Consider the following 16,030-nt stretch of genomic DNA (forward strand, 5'->3'; position numbering starts at 1 on the left):
CCAAGTTACCAATTAAACCCGTGGCGCTTAGCGCAAAACCAGTGCTTTCAAATTGCTCCATTGTTGCAGAACGACACTGCAATAGGAAGCGAGGGAGAGTGTGTCGTTGCTTTTGCTCTTAACAGTATCAGCGTTAGGACCTGGGGGTCGCAAGTGTGCTCTGTCGCCAGGGAGCAGGGCTTTGTGAGCAGCGCTGGACGCCGGGTTATCATCGAGAGGAGGAGGGAACAGGCGCTCGCACACGAGCAAGATCGCCTCCTTCCCATCCGTGTTGTGTTTGGCTTCTCTGCTGTTAAATCGATCGACCTGGCGAGGAGTCTCTCTCTCTCTCTCTCACACACACACTCTTCTATCTCTCTCCTTCCTCTCCCTCTCTACCCCTGCTCCCCATCTCCCTCTCTCCCCAATCTCTCTCTCTCGCTCCTCTTTCCCCCTCCTCTATCCCTCTCCTCCTCCCTCTCCTTCTCCCTCTCCTCTCTCTCCCTTTTCCTCCCTCTCTCCCTCCCCCCATCTCTCTCTCTCTCTCTCTCTCTATGACTGCCGGTACAAAAACTGGATGCAAACCGTGCTATGTATTTGTTGACATCAGCGCTGAAGACAGGCAGAGGAATGGTGCGAGAATTTATTATCTAAGGATCCATCAGCCGTGAATATCGGTAAAAAAAATTTAAAAAATAATTTTTCTTCACGGTGTCTGCTTTTGGGTTTTTATATCGCTTTTATTTCAAGCTGTTTGCAACGCAATCATTTGCATTTCTCTGTAGAACAAGTTAAGATGTATTAGGAACATTGAGATTTATTAGGGACCCAAGGTCTATCCATTTTAGCTTTTAGGACGTTAACCTGATTTTTTTGAACACTCAGCCCCACTGGAGAAGAATTCTATTGTGCTTTGTGTTTTGCGAAGTGTTGGACTCCAATCTACTCCAGGAGTCAGCCTTTCTGAAGTTAGTCTATCCATTGCTCTCGTATCTCGAAGCTTTAATGCCTAGCTTGTCGCTTGTTCAACGTTGCATGCGCCTGGTGGAGGGAGACCAGGCAGAAAGCACCGTTTATGAGGTTCCCAAAACTAGTAAAAAAAACCCTCAGTGTTGCAGATGTGATTTACAACGGCAAACCCTCGTTAGAGAGACGCCAGTCACCCGGGTTCAAAAACGTTAATGGTAGAGGTGAAAACTGCGAGGGTATCTCCGGTGAGAATACCGTCTTCAGTTCTGGTCACCTCATTATAGGAAGGATGTGGAAGCTTTAGAGGAGGCGCGGAGCAGATTTATCAGGGTGCTGCCTGTTTTACAGAGCATGCCTTATGGGATAGGTTGAACACGCTCAGGTTTTTTCCCCTTAGGAGCAGAAGGATGAGAGGAGACTTGATAGAAGTGTACAGATGATAGGAGTGGCCAGGTGGAGATTTTTTAGTTAATAGGAGGAGATGATTGAAGGAAAGTATAGGGGATGTCAGAGGTTTTTTTTTACACAGGGTGATGGGTGCGTGGAGTGTGTTGCTAGCAGTGGAGCTAGAGACTCTTAGATCGGCACATGGGTGACAGAAAAATTGAGTACTATATGAGAGAGATGGGTTAGATTGATCTCGGAGTAGGTTAAAGGGTCAGCTCAAAAATTAGGACCAAAGGGCCTTACTGTGATGTAGTACAAATAGTGCAATCACTTGAGTCAAGTACCATGTTCTCCTAAGGGGTTGCACTTAATGGTGAATGCATGTGTATTACTTTGTTTAACGGGGATGCTGATGCACAGACCTTAACCAATTTGGGGTTAGGGTCCAGTGGCATGGAATGCAAGATGACTGCCTGCAGCCTTTCCTCTTCATTCACCATCTTTATGATGTGTTATCACCTTCCTCTACCTCCACATTGAAACCTCGGTTGTATTGCTCTTTGACCAGAAAATATAGGGGCAGGCTTAGGCCATTTGGCCCATCAAGTCTGCACTGCCATTTCATCATGGCTGATCCATTTTTCCTCTCAGTCCCAGTCTCCTGCCTTCTCCCCTTCCATAAATATACATAAAGGCTTGGCCTCCACAACTGCCTGTAGCAATGAATTCCACAGATTCACCACACTCTGGCTAAAGAAATTCCTCCTCAACTCAGTTCTAAAAAGATGCCCCTCTATTCTGAGGCTGTATCCTTTGGTCTTGGACTCACCCACCAAAGGAAACATCATCTCCACGTGCACTCTATCAAGGCCTTTCACCATTCGTTCGGTTTCATTGAGGTTACCCCTCATTCTTCTGAATTACAGTGATTACAGGCCCAGAGCCATCAACACTCTTCATATGACAAACCATTCAATCCTGGAATCATTTTCATGAACCTCCTTTGAACCCTCTCCAGTTTCAGAAGATCCTTTCTAAGATAAGGGGCCCAAATCTGCTCACAATACACCAGGTGAGGCCTCACCAGTGCTTTATAAAGTTTCAACATTACATCCTTGCTTTTATATTCTAGTCCTCTTGAAATGAATGTTAACATTGCATTTGCCTTCCTCACCATTGACTCAACCTGCAAATTAACCATTAGCGAATCCTGTATGAGGACTCCCAAGTTCCTTTGCGCCTCAGTTTTTTGTACTTTTTTTAAAAGAAAATAGTTAACCCTTTCATTTCTTCCACCAAAGTGCATGACCATACACTTTCTGACACCGTATTCCACCTGCCATTTCTTTGCTCATCCGCCTAATCTGTTTAAGTCCTTCTGTATCCTCTGTACTTCTGCAAAGCTACTTGCCATCTGCCTCTCTTCGGATTGTCTGTAAACTTTGCAACAAAGTCATCAATTCCATCATCCAAATTATTGACATATAACATAAAAATAATCAGTCCCAACACTGACCCCTGTAGAGCACCACTATTCACAGGCAGGCAGACAGTCAGAAAAGGTTCCCTTTCTTCCCACTCTTTGCCTCCTGCCAATCAGCCACTGCTTTATCCATGCTAGAATACTTCCTGGAATACCATGGGCTCGTAGCTTGTTAAGCAGCCTGGCGTGGCACCTTGTCAAAGGCCTTCCTGAAAATCCAAGTACAAACATCAACCAATTCTCCTTTATCTATCTTGCTTGTTACTTCCTCAAAAAATGCTAACAGATTTTTCAGGCAAGTCTTTCCTTGAGGAAACCATGCTGACTATGGCCTATTTTGTCCTGTGCCTCCAAGTACCCTGAGACCTCATCCTTAATAATCAACTCTTAATAATCACCATCTTCCCAACCACTGAGGTCAGACTAACTGACCTGTAGTTTCCTTTCTTCTGCCTCTCTCCCTTCTTGAAGACTGGAGTGACACTTGCAATTTTCCAGTCTTCTGGAACCATTCCAGAATCCAGTGCTTCTTGAAAGATCATTACTAATGCTTCCTCAATCTCTTCAGCCACCTCTTTCAGAACTCTGGCATGTACACCATATGGTGCAGGTGACTTTTCTACCTTCAGACTTTTCAGTTTCCCAAGAACCTTCTCTCTAGTTATGGTAACCACACACTTCATGCCCCCTGACACCTGGAACTTCCACCATACTGCTAATGTCTTTCACAGTGAAGACTGATGCAAAATACTTATTCAGTTTGTCCACTATTTCATTGTCCCCCATCACTACCTTTCCAGCATCGTTTTCCAGCAGTCTGATGTCCACTCTCATCTCTCTTTTACACGTTATGTATGTGAAGAAACTTTTGGTATCCTCTTTAATATTATTGGTTAGCTTACTTTCGTATTCCATCTTTACCTTCTTAATGACTTTTTCACTTGCCTTCTGTTAGTTTTTAAGAGCTTTCCAATCTTCTAATTTCCCAGTAATCTTTGCTATTATATGCTCTCTTTGGCTTTTATGTTGGCTTTGATTTCTCTTGTTAGCCATGGTTGTATCATCTTGCCTTTAGAATACTTCATCTTTGGGATGTATATATCCTGTGTCTTCTGAATTCCTTCCAGAAATTGCTGCTCTGCCATCATCCCAACCAGTGTCCTTTTCCAATCTATTCTGACCAACTCCTCTCTCATGACTCTGTAATTCCCTTTACAACATTGTAATACTGATACATTTGACTTTAGCTTCCCCTTTCTCAAATTTCAGGGTGAATTTGATCATATTATGATCACTTGCCCCTAAGGTTCGTTTACCTTAAGCTCTGTAATTAATTGTGGCTCATTGCACAACACCCAAACCTGAATAGCTGATCCTCTAGTGCACTCAACCATGAGCTGTTCTAAAAAGCCATCTTGTAGGCACCCTAGAAATTCCTCCTCCTGGAATCCAGCACCAACCTGATTTTCCCAATCTACCTGCATATTGAAATCCCTCACAACTGTTTTAACATTTCCCTTTTGGCATGAATTTTCTCTCTGCTGTTAAAATTTGTAGGCCACGTCCTTACTACTGGGAGGCCTGTATACAATTCCCAACAGGGTCTTTTTACTCTTGCAGTTCCTTAGCTCTAGCCACAATGATTCAACACATACCATCCCTATGTCACCTCTTTCTCATGATTTGATTTCATTCTTTTCCAACACCACCCATTCTGCCTTCCTGGCTGTACTTTCCCGTTTCCGTGGACATTAAGCTCCCAGCTATAATCTTCTTTCAGCCATGGTTCAGGGATGGCTGCAACATCATACCTGACAACCTGCAACTGTGCTACAAGTTCATCTACCTTATTTTATGTACTGCTCACATTCAGATACAATACCTTCAGTCCTGTATTCACCCTTTCCCATTTCGTCGCACTATGCTCATTCTTTTGAGCCCTAACTTTGTCTGACGTCTTACCGACATTTGTCTCCACAACCTCTCCACTAACTGTCCTGGGACTCTGGTTCCCATCGCCCTGCAACTCTAGTTTAAACCCCACTATGCAGCATTAGCAAACCTTCCCATTAGGGTATTAGTCCCACTCTACTTCAGATACAAACCGTCCCTTCTGTACACGTCCCACCTTCCACGGAAGAGAGCTTAATTATCCAAAAAATCTTATGCCCTCCTTAGCCACGTATTAAACTGTATAACCTTCCTAACTGTAGTCTCACTAGCACGTGGCATGGGTATCAAGCCTGAGATCACAGCCCTGCATGTCCTGCCCTTTAAATTAGCACCTACCTCCCTAAACTCCCTATGAACTCCCTATGCAGAAACTCATCACTCATCCTACCCATGTCATTGGTCCACAACATACATGGACCACAACTTCTGGCTGTTCACCCTCCCACTGAAGAATGATTTGGACTTGATCCAAGATAATCTGGACCCTGGCACCTGGGAGGCAACATACCATCCAGGAATCTCGTTCTTGCCTGTCCTGTCCATTCTCCTTACTAAGGAATCCTCTATCATCACAGCATGCCTCTTCTTCCCCTTTCCTTCTAAGTCACAGAGGCAGATTCTGTGTCAGAGACCCGACCCACTGTGACTTTCCTCTGTAAGTTTATCCACTTTGACAGTATCCAAAGTGATGTACCTGTTGGTGAGGGTGATTGCCGCAGAGGTACTCTGCACTGGCTCCTTAACCCCTTTCCCTTTCTTTCCTGACTGCCACCCAGTTTCCTGTGTCCTGCACCTTTGGTGTAACTACCTTTCTATGTGTCCTATCTATCACCCCCTCATCCTCTGGAGTTCATCCAGTTCCAGCTCCAACTTCTTAACGCAGTTATTTAGAAGCTGCAGCTGGATGCACTTCTTACATTTGTAGTGGTCAGGGACACTGGAGGTCTCCCTGCTTTCACAGATCCTGCGTGAGGATCATTCAACTATCCTGCCTGGCATCTCTACCTAGCTGAGAGGATATAAAGAAGAGAAGGAGAAACCTGGGCTTTTCTTTCTTTTGCTTTCTCTGAGTCAAGTCTAAAGCTTTGAGGAGCTAAAGCCTTAATACCACCACTCTGACTATGTCCACTCAGACAATGGTCCAGCCTTCCTTTAATTTGCTCTTACTAATCAATCCCAAATGCCGATTGGCCACTGGTCAAAGCTCTATTATGCTGCTGCAAACTGCTCCTGCCTATTAGCCTTGGGCTGTGAACCAGATTGAAGTCTCCTCCTCTCCGAACTTTTGATGTCTGGATTGGCCGCTGGTCAGAGCTCCTCCTTGACCTTATCCCATGGATGACCCTACCAGGAGTAAGATCCAGACGGCATCATTCTTGGGATCTGAGGAACTCACAAGCTTTTCCACCATGATGAGGTGACACTCCTCAGAGATATCTGTGATGAACTGTTCTATATTCTATGATCATTTATGTGCCTTGTGGTAAATGAGAGCAGATAAATATCCAGTGCCTGACAAGGTGTTTTCTCAGACCTCATGGGTGACCAGTGCAGAAACTGCATGGGCCATTGCTGAGATATTTAAAATGTCTTTAACCAAGGGTGAGCTGTGGAGGATTGGAGAATGGCTAATATTGTTCTATTGTTTAAAAAAGGCTCTAGGAATAAGCCGGGAAATTACAGGTCAGTGAGCCTGAAGTCAGTAGTGGCTAAGTTATTTGATGGTATTCTAAGGGACCATATATATAAGCATTTGGAAAGACATGCTAATGAGGGATAGTCAACATGTTTTTGTGTGTGGTAGGTTGTGTTTAACCAATCAATAGAGTTATTTGAGGAGGTTTTCAGGAATGTTGATGAAGGAAATGCAGTCTACATGTAATATGTTATGTTTTGTAACTCCAAAACATTAAAACTAATTCAAAGGAAAAGAAGAGGGTAATGAGTTCTTTGGGCCTGTATGGGGAGCTAGAGAGTATTGGGCAATGAGGTTTCTAGAGCACCTGTATTGGTTTATTGTTGCTTTAACGAGAGTTGTTAATCCCTGACAAATTTCTGTTTTATCTTGTTTAGTTTACTTTGACTGGCACGGGTTTTCCACATTCTGTGATATTTTTAAAAAAATGGATGCCCAATTAGTGCTTTTCATGGGGTCCTAGCTTTGACAATGATACATCTCGTGGTGTTGCTCTGCCAAGCCACCAATGTTTTGTTTGAACTCTTATGAGTCATCCCTGGTTGCTGTCTCCACATGGGAGTCTGTCTTTTCTACTCATTTGTGTTCAGTCTTTGCAAGTGCACATCATGACAAAGAGAGCGGAGAGATGTGAATTTAACTTTGTTCTTTAGGCGCATGTATCACATGGTAGCATTATGACATATGCAATTCAGATACTTTACATGTAAACTGTAATGAATTATTTAAATAAACAAGAATGCTTAATCAAGCAATATATTTACAATATTGTTCAAATGTTACTGAAATACTAAATATACAACCCTCCTCCCTGCTTAGCTATAAACTCCAACTCAGAAGTTACAACTATATACACAATATACAATGTAAAGCAAGTACTATATGCAGACATCCCACAGCATAGTCAATTTTTAAATTGTCGCATTCAAGCCTAAAAGTTTAATAGCTATGGATGCTTCCTTACTCTTGTAGGATAATGTCTTTCCTGAAAAAGGGCACCACTCTGCTTGGCAAGTGGGACTTGTGGCTGTAAAAACAATCTCAGGTTCTGGGACCTCCACCGTGGTGGTTGAAGGAGTTGACTCTGATACAGCAGAAAGTGGTTCTGACAGCTCTGGACAACTTTCTTCTTTTATTTCTTCTCTTAGTTTGTGCATCTTGATCTTGGGAAGGTGCATTTAACTCACAGGAGTTTTCTGTTATTAATCCTTCTATTGCTCCCCTTACGAACTGATCTCTCCTCTTGGTTTCAGCATCCACAACAATATCTGATGAAACCCCTTTTTTGGCTCCTTTGTTTTGGTCTCCTTTCATCCGGCTGAGCTTTGGTCTTTGCATCTACTTTTACCAGCAGTGTTTTGTCTCCCACTTGAAGTTCGTGCAATAACTTGAATGAAATCTGAGTAGATTCTGGTTCTTTATTCTCACAAAAGCTGAATGCTTGCAACTTTCCTGACGCTCATTAAGCTCTCTTCCAGCTTAAAACCAAACCCCATTTTTCAAGTAACTGCTTGATTAACATATCGTAATCTTTCTCAGATACGTTGTTCACAAAACTGTTGTAGCCGGACTACTGCTTTCATCATTTTCACAATCCCTCTGAGCAGCATGGTCCATCCTTGGTCCAATTTGCTTTCCAACGAGAGGCATAGAAGTTGGCAGCAACATCTGTTTGTCCTCTGTTGGCAATAGTTCATGGTTTACAGCATGGAGAGAGTTGTGGCATCGTCCAATACCTTTCCTAATTCACTTTCAGTTAACTCTGTTGCAGAGGATGTGGCATGCAAATGGCAGATGGATCTTCAAACAAGTTGTAGTTGTCTCAGCCACTCATGTCTGCCCAAAGCTGGTCCTCCTATTTTTACCACATCCATGCTCAACGTGGCTTGTTGGTTATTGTATTTCACTGTTATGAATGTCATTCCCACAGAAATGTATGCAAGTTCTTAGTTGGATATTTGCTGGCTTCGATTCAGTGTCTTTGAAATGCCATTCAAACTTATTTTGTGGAATGACTGAAACAGCTGAACCTGAGTATAATTCCATTTTAATTAATTTGCTGTTCATCTTCATCATAAGTTATATTGCTTTTCTATTGTTAATTTTCACATTGTAAATCTTGAGACTACTCGGTCCTATGTCACTCTCCTCTCATCATTATCAGATTTTTCATCAACAGCATGAAGATATATGCTCTTTTTGAAACTGCAACTTGACTTTTTAGCTTTTTGTCTTCCTTGTGCAGTCCATTTATTTTTCTCTGACTCTCATGCTCTTTGTATGTGTCCTTGTTGCATTTTCTGGAAGTTTCACCCTTAAATCTGTATTGGTCTGGTGTATGTGAGCTCCTTCCATAACAGTAGCACAATTTGTTCAGCCAGGCCACTTTCTGCTTAGATGTTGCAATTTTTGTTCATGCTCACCTTCATTCCCGAACTGCAACTCAATTTTGTCTCTGTCTGCTGTTTCCATTGATACAGCAATTTCAACTGCTCTCTTAAATGTAAGTTGTGTTTCAGTTGGGAGCCACTTTTGAATGCTTTCTTGTAAGATTCCACAAACTAAATTATCTCTCAGTGCCTTATTAAGCCCATCATTGAACTGAAAATGCTCAGACAATCTCTTCAATTCCTGAATTGCAGGAATAAGACCATAGACTAGAAGACATAGGAGCAGAATTAGGCTACTTGGCCCATTGAGTGCTCCACTATTCAATCGTGACTGATCCTATTTTTTCCCCTCCTCAGCCCTACTCCCTAGCCTTCTCCCTGTAACATTTGATGCCGTGGCCAATCAATAATCTATCATTCTCTGCTCTAAATACACCCAACGATCTAGCCTCTACAGCTGCATGTGGTAACAAATTCCACAAATTTACCACCCTCTGGCTAAATAAATTTCTTTGTCTCTCTGTTTTAAATGGACACCCCTCTATCCTGAGGCTGTACCTTCTTGTCCTAGATTCCTCTACCATGGGAAACATCCTTTCTACATATACTCTGTCTAGGCCTTTCAACATTTGAAAGGTTTTAATGAAGTTCCCCCTCATCCATCTAAATTCCAGTGAGTAAAGGCCCAGAGCCTTCAAACATTCCTCATATGATAACCTTTTCATTCCAGGAATCATCCTTGTGAACCTCCTCTTAGCCCTCTCCCGTGCCAGTGCATCTTTTCTTAGATGAGAAGCCAAAAACTGTTCACAATACTCACTTTGCAGGTTTTTGGGACTAATAGTTTGGCATGGAATAGATGGGCTAATTGGTCTGTTTTATGCTGAAGTGCTCTACGATTCCAAAGGAAAGACTATTAAACACATGGGATTGTTTAACTTTGTAGACTCAACCATATCATTCATCTCTTAAGCTATCAGACAATATAAATGAGAGAGATCTTACTTTCAGTCTAAAGGGAACGGGCCAAGTACTGCACAAGGATCCGTTAATCAGCATCATATTGTAAAAATGCAGAGACTTTCTTGGAGTGGGAGTGTACTGAGAGACTGAGAGAGGAAAAGCATATGTGAGTAATTTGTTGTGAAGACAATCAGAGTTATAGATTTATGGCAGCAGCTCAGATCTAGCATTTGATTGCTCTAGGCATTACTCTCTTTAGGAGTTTAGAAGAATGATGGGAATCTCACTGAAACCTACTGAATATTGAAAGGACGAAATAGAGTGGGGGAGTGTAGGACCAGAGGGCAAACATCAGAGTAGAAGCATATTCTTTAGAACAGAGCTGAGAAGGAGTTTCTTTTGCCAGAGGGTTGTCAGTCTGTGGAGTTCATTGCCACTAATGGCTGTGGAGGCCAGGTCATTGGGTATATTTGAAGTGGAGGTTGATATGTTCTTGATTAGTCAGGATGCCATAGGTTATGGGGAGAAGGCAGGAGAATGGGTTTGAATAAATCAGCCATGATGGACTTGTGGAGCAGACTCGATGAGCTGAATGGCCTAATTCTGCTCCTATGTCTTATGGTCTTGGATCTTTTGGGCATGGAGTTAAGATATGCTTTTGCACATGTTGTTCTTAGTGGCGTTTAGATGAACTAGAAAATATCTGGTTATGAAGGATTCTGAAGGAAATTGATATTTGATATTAGTACAAACTGAAGCCTCAGGAAGAGCCAAGAACTTATTAAATATTCCAGCTGGGTAGCCCCCAACCTGATGAAGTCAAGTCAAGTCAAGTTTATTGTCATTTCGACCGTAAAGTGCTGGTACAGTACACAGTAAAAACGAAACAACGTTACTCCAGGACCCTGGTGCTACGTGAAACAACACAAAACTACACTAGACTATGTGAGACAGCACAAGACTACACTAGACTATGTAAAACAACATAAAAACTGCACTGGACTACAGACCTGCACAGGACTACATAAAGTGCACAAAACAGTGCAGGGCAGTACAATAATTAATAAATAAGACAATAGGCACAGTAGGGGACTAATTACAATATAATAATAAATGATGTAGATGTCAGTCTAGACTCTGGGTATTGAGGAGTCTGATGGCTTGGGGGAAGAAACTGTTGCACAGTCTGGTCGTGAGAGCCCGAGTGCTTCAGTACCTTTTGCCAGATGGCAGGAGGGAGAAGAGTTTGTATGAGGGGTGCGTGGGGTCCTTCACAATGCTGTTTGCTTTGCGGGTGCAGTGTGTGGTGTAAATGTCTGTAATAGCAGGAAGAGAGAGCCTGATGGTCTTCTCAGCTGACCTCACTATGCACTGCAAGGTCTTGCGACCCGAGACATCTGATGCCATAAACATCAATTTCTTGAACCTTCATTAATTGCCCCCTCACCGTATTCACCGTTCCCCATTCCTGTTTCCCTCTCACACCTTTTCTCCTTACCTTCCCATCGCCTCCCTCTGGTGCTCCTCCTCCTTCCCTTTCTTCCATGGCCTTCTGTCCTCTCCTATCAGATTCCCCCTTCTGCAGCCTTTTATCTCTTTCTCCAATCAACTTCCCAGCTCTTTACTTCGTGTTTGTGACTTAATAAAAGATGAAGTCTCCTTGGGGATCCATGTGGCTTTGCTTCTGTTCCTAAACATTACTCCACATCTGGAACACGTAAGTGCAGACATGTGGTTTAGTGGAGAGATCATGATAGGCTGTATGGCCTAACACTGCTTCTTTGTTTCGTGGTCATAATGTGGTAGGGAGGCCGTGTAGCACTGAACTCTGATTATTTATCACATGTACAGTGAAATGTGTCATTTGCATTGCTTTAGATTCATCAGCCGCGTTGGGGGGGTGGGGGGGGGAGCCCGCTGCACTGGGAACAGGTTTCTCCCGTTTTGTACTGATGTGGCTTGTATATCGAGACAGCTAGGGTGCACCAACCATGAATGACCCCGACCAATGGAGGGCTTTAGTGGAGAGACGTTAAATAGGCAGGGTATGGAATGACATGATCCTAATGTGCGGGGATGGGAGAGTAGATGGGCAGAAAGGTGGGAATGGACGTGGTGGACCAGAGAGCTATGACTGTTTCTGCAGCTCCCACACCCCATCATTGCTTTCTTAAGGCAGCCAGAGGATTCAGAAAGTTTGCGAAACTCAGCTTAAAGGTCTCTGTCCTGAAGTATTTTATTTTTCTCTCTACTGAATTGCTGAGTGTTTTCAGCATTTTCCCTTCTTATTGCAGTGTCTGCAGTAATTTGATTTTGCCAGATATGCCACCGTAGCGTAGCAGTTAGCACAACACTATTACAGCTCAAGGCTTCAGAGTTTGGAGTTCAATTCTGGCACCGTCTGTAAGGAGCTTGTATGTTCTCCCTGATTGCACGTGGGTTTCCTCCGGGTGCTCCAGTTTCCTCTCTCAGTCCCAAGACATACCAGTTAATAGGTTAATTAATCATTGTAAATTGCCCCGTGATTAGGCTAGGATTAAGTTGGTGGGTTGTAGTGTGTGGCTCGTTGGGCTGGAAGAGTCAGTTCTGCTTGGTATCTCTAAATAAATAAAATAAAAGCCCCATTGGCAATGTCCATTTCAACATCAGAACCAAGTTTATTATCACTGACATTTATCATGAGGTTTGTTGCTTTGTTGCAGCAGTACAATGCAAAGTTATTCAATTATGATAAACCATAAACATAAATAAATAGTGTAAAAGAGGAATGGTGAGTTCATGGGTTCGTGGCCATTCAGAAATCTGATGGTGGAGGGGAAGAAGTTGTTCCTGAATCGCTCTTTAAGGGTCTTCAGGTTCCTGTACTTTTTCTGAGATGGTAGAAATGAGAAGAGGGCATGTCCTGGTTGGTAAGGGTAATTGATGATGGAGGCACCACCTCACGAAATGCCCTCGATAGTAGGGTGCGTAACGCCTGTGATGGAGCTGGCTAAGCCTCTTGTGATCCTGTGCATCGGAGCCTCCATATCAGACGGGAATGAAACCAGTCAGAATGCTCTCTGCAGTACATCTTAGAAATCTGAAGAGCCTTTGGTGAGATACCAATCTTCCTGAAACTCCTAATGAAGTAGAGTGGCTTGTGTGCCTTCTTTCAGATTGCGCATTAGGGCCCAGGACAGATTCTGTGGGATGAATTTGAAACTGCTCACCCTTTCTATCATTGACTCCTCAATGAAGAATGGTGTGTGTTCTCCTGACTTCCCCTTCTTGATGTCCTCAATCTGTTCCTTGGTCTTGCTGATATTCAGTACGAGGTTATTCACATGACCAAACAAAACCAGTTGATGCACCTCACTCCTGTACACCTCTTTGTCACCATCTAAGATTCTGCCATAAACAGTAGGGCCATCTGCATATTTTAAAATGGCATTTGAGTTGTGGTTAGCATCATGAGTGTAAAGAGAGTAAAGTAGTGAGCTAATTTCATATCTTTGAGGTGCCCCTGTGTGGATATCAGCAAGGAGGAGATGTTTTTTCTGATCTGCACTGACTGGAAATCTCTTCTTAAAAACATTACGATAATATATTCATCACACACACTACTGTTGTCCAAGATGCCTTCTATCAGAAACTCAACGGGGGACAAGGAATACCAACTTTGCCAGTGATGCCCATGCTCAAAGTTCAAAGAAAATTAAAAATTTTGAAGTTAATTTGCTATCAAACTATATATAAGTCACCATATACTATTTTGAGATTCATTTTCTTGCAGTTATTTAAATAAAGACATACGTTAGAGTTTAGAGTATACAGAACAATGACTGACAAACATCCAATATGCAAAAGAGGACAAATTATGACGGCAAAGAATATAAATAAATAAATAATACTGAGCGCATAAGTTGCAGAGTCTTTGAAAGTGAGTCAATTAGCTGTGGAATCAGTTCAGAGTTGAGGTGAGTGAAGTTATCCACTAGTTCAGGAGCATTATGGTTGAGGGGTAACCATGTCCCTGAAACAGGTGTTGTGGGACCTAAGGCTCCTGAAAATTAGGAAGTCAAGGTTCCAACTGCAGAGACAGATACAGAGGCCCAGTTTTTGAATTTTGGTTATCGATATTGACGAGGTGATTGTATTGAATGCTGAGCTCTAATCCATGAACAGAAGCCTGACGTACTGTATATCTTGTGGATGTCTAGCTGTTGCAAAGCAGAATGGAGACACAGTAACATGGGATCCACTGTGAAGAAATATAAGTTAATCTCGCTGTTTTACCCAGTAATTCATTGATACCTACTTTTTCCACTACTGAGGATAGTGGTGGACAGGGATTGGTGGTGACCTGGCAATTAAGCTGTGATTTTTGAGCTTCACTAATCACTGGATTTGACGGGATAAATGTTTGTGTGTTGGCTGCATTTTGATTTTAAGTGGAGAAGTTCTGAGTTAAAATCCCATTTCATAAACTTGAGCACATAATCCAGTTTGACATTAAGTACATCATTGAACACTCAACAGTCGATGTCATCTTTCAAATGTGACATTAAACTGTTTTCTCAAGAGGCTATAGAAGATTTCTTAGATCTGTGCTGCATATTTACATTAAAAATCCACCACCTTTTAGACGCCCACCATCTAGGCCATGCTGTCTTCTCGCTACTACCATCGGGCAGGAGGTGAAGGAGCCTTAGGTCTCAAATCAGTAGGTTCAGGAACAGTTGTTACCCTACAACCATCAGAATCTTGAACCGGAGTGGTTAATTTCATTCACCTCATCTCTGAACTAATTTATACATGAGTGATGATAAACCTGATTCTGATATGGGTCTCTATTGTGGACTGAGAGTGGGAAGGGGACAGGAAGAGGGAAATCATAGTTGGGAAAAGGGAAGGGAGAGGGGAATCATGGTTGGGAAAAGGGGAAGGGAGAGGGGAGGAAGCAGGAAGCACCAGAGAGACATTCTGTAATGATCAATAAACTAATCATTTGGATTCAAATGACCTTGCCTGGTGTCCCAGGGCCCCAAATACCCAAAGTTTCATGGAATAGTTAAAAAGGTAGAAAATAGACATGCTACCTTTTAACTAAGTAACAAATTATGTATTTAAATGAAATACGGAACAAGTTAGAACTCTATTAATATTACTTCAGTAATACACACAAAATGCTGGAGGAACTCAGCAGACCAGGCAGCAGCTATGGAAAAGATTAAACTGTTGACATTTCAGGCCAAAACAATGACAGTTTAGTCTTTCCCATAGATACTGCCTGAACTGCTGAGTTCCTCCAACATTTTGTGTGAATTACTTTGATTTCCAGCATCTGCAGATTTTCTCGTTTGTGAATACTACTACAGTGATATAAAACTATGTATTAGTTTTGTAGCCTGGGAAAAATACACATGAGGGCAACAAATACTTTTTTGGGTCTTAAATTCCTTTATCTGTTTTAGATGTTTTATGGCAGAAAGAGGGTTTAAAAATAAAAACGACAAAATAAATTTTAAAAAACAATTCCCACTATTACAACCGCAAACACAAAAAATTCTGCAGATGCTGGAAATTCAAGCACCACACACAAAATACTGGTGGAACGCAGCAGGCCAAGCAGCATCTATAGGTTGAGACCCTTCATCAAGACTAACGGAAAAAAGAGATAGTAAAGGATTTGAAAGTGGGAGGGGGAGGGGGAGACCCGAAATGATAGGAGAAGACTGGAGGGGGAGGGATGAAGCTAAGAGCTGGAAAGTTGATTGGCAAAAGGGATACAATGCTAGAGAAGGGGGAGTATCATAGGACGGAAGGCCTTGGAAGAAAGAAAGGGAGAGGAGAGCACCAGAGGAAGATGGAGAACAGGCAAGAAGTTATTGTGAGAGGGAAAGAGAGAATAAATAAATAAATAAATAAATAAATAAATAAATAGGGATGGGGTAAGAAGGGGAGGAGCGGCATTAATGGAAGTTAGAGAAATCAATGTTCATGCCATCAGGTTGGAGGCTATCCAGACGGAATATAAGGTGTTGTTCCTCCAATCTGAGTGTGGCTTCATCTTGTCAGTACAGGAGGCCATGGATTGACATATCAGAATGGGAATGGGACGTAGAATTAAAATGTGTGGCCACTGGGAAATCTTGCTTTCTCTGGCGGACAGAGCATAGGTGTTCAGTGAAACGGTCTCCCAGTCTGCTTTCAGAATGAGGCTTTTTATTC

General features: G+C 42.5%; 1 protein-coding gene across 3 annotated transcripts in view; it reads left to right on the forward strand.

Moving 5' to 3' along the window:
- The first annotated feature begins 207 nt into the window (after positions 1–207).
- Positions 208–16,030, forward strand: part of rab27b (RAB27B, member RAS oncogene family) — a 163,245-nt gene continuing 147,422 nt past the window's right edge. The window contains exon 1 of one of the 3 annotated variants that reach the window (XM_073064106.1): positions 208–656. The gene's annotated coding sequence lies outside the window, so the exon portion shown is untranslated. The remainder of the gene's footprint in view (positions 657–16,030) is intronic. The other 2 variants (XM_073064107.1, XM_073064105.1) reach the window with 2 other exon arrangements.

This window comes from Hemitrygon akajei, chromosome 13 (assembly GCF_048418815.1).
Source record: "Hemitrygon akajei chromosome 13, sHemAka1.3, whole genome shotgun sequence".
Lineage (NCBI taxonomy): Eukaryota > Metazoa > Chordata > Chondrichthyes > Myliobatiformes > Dasyatidae > Hemitrygon > Hemitrygon akajei.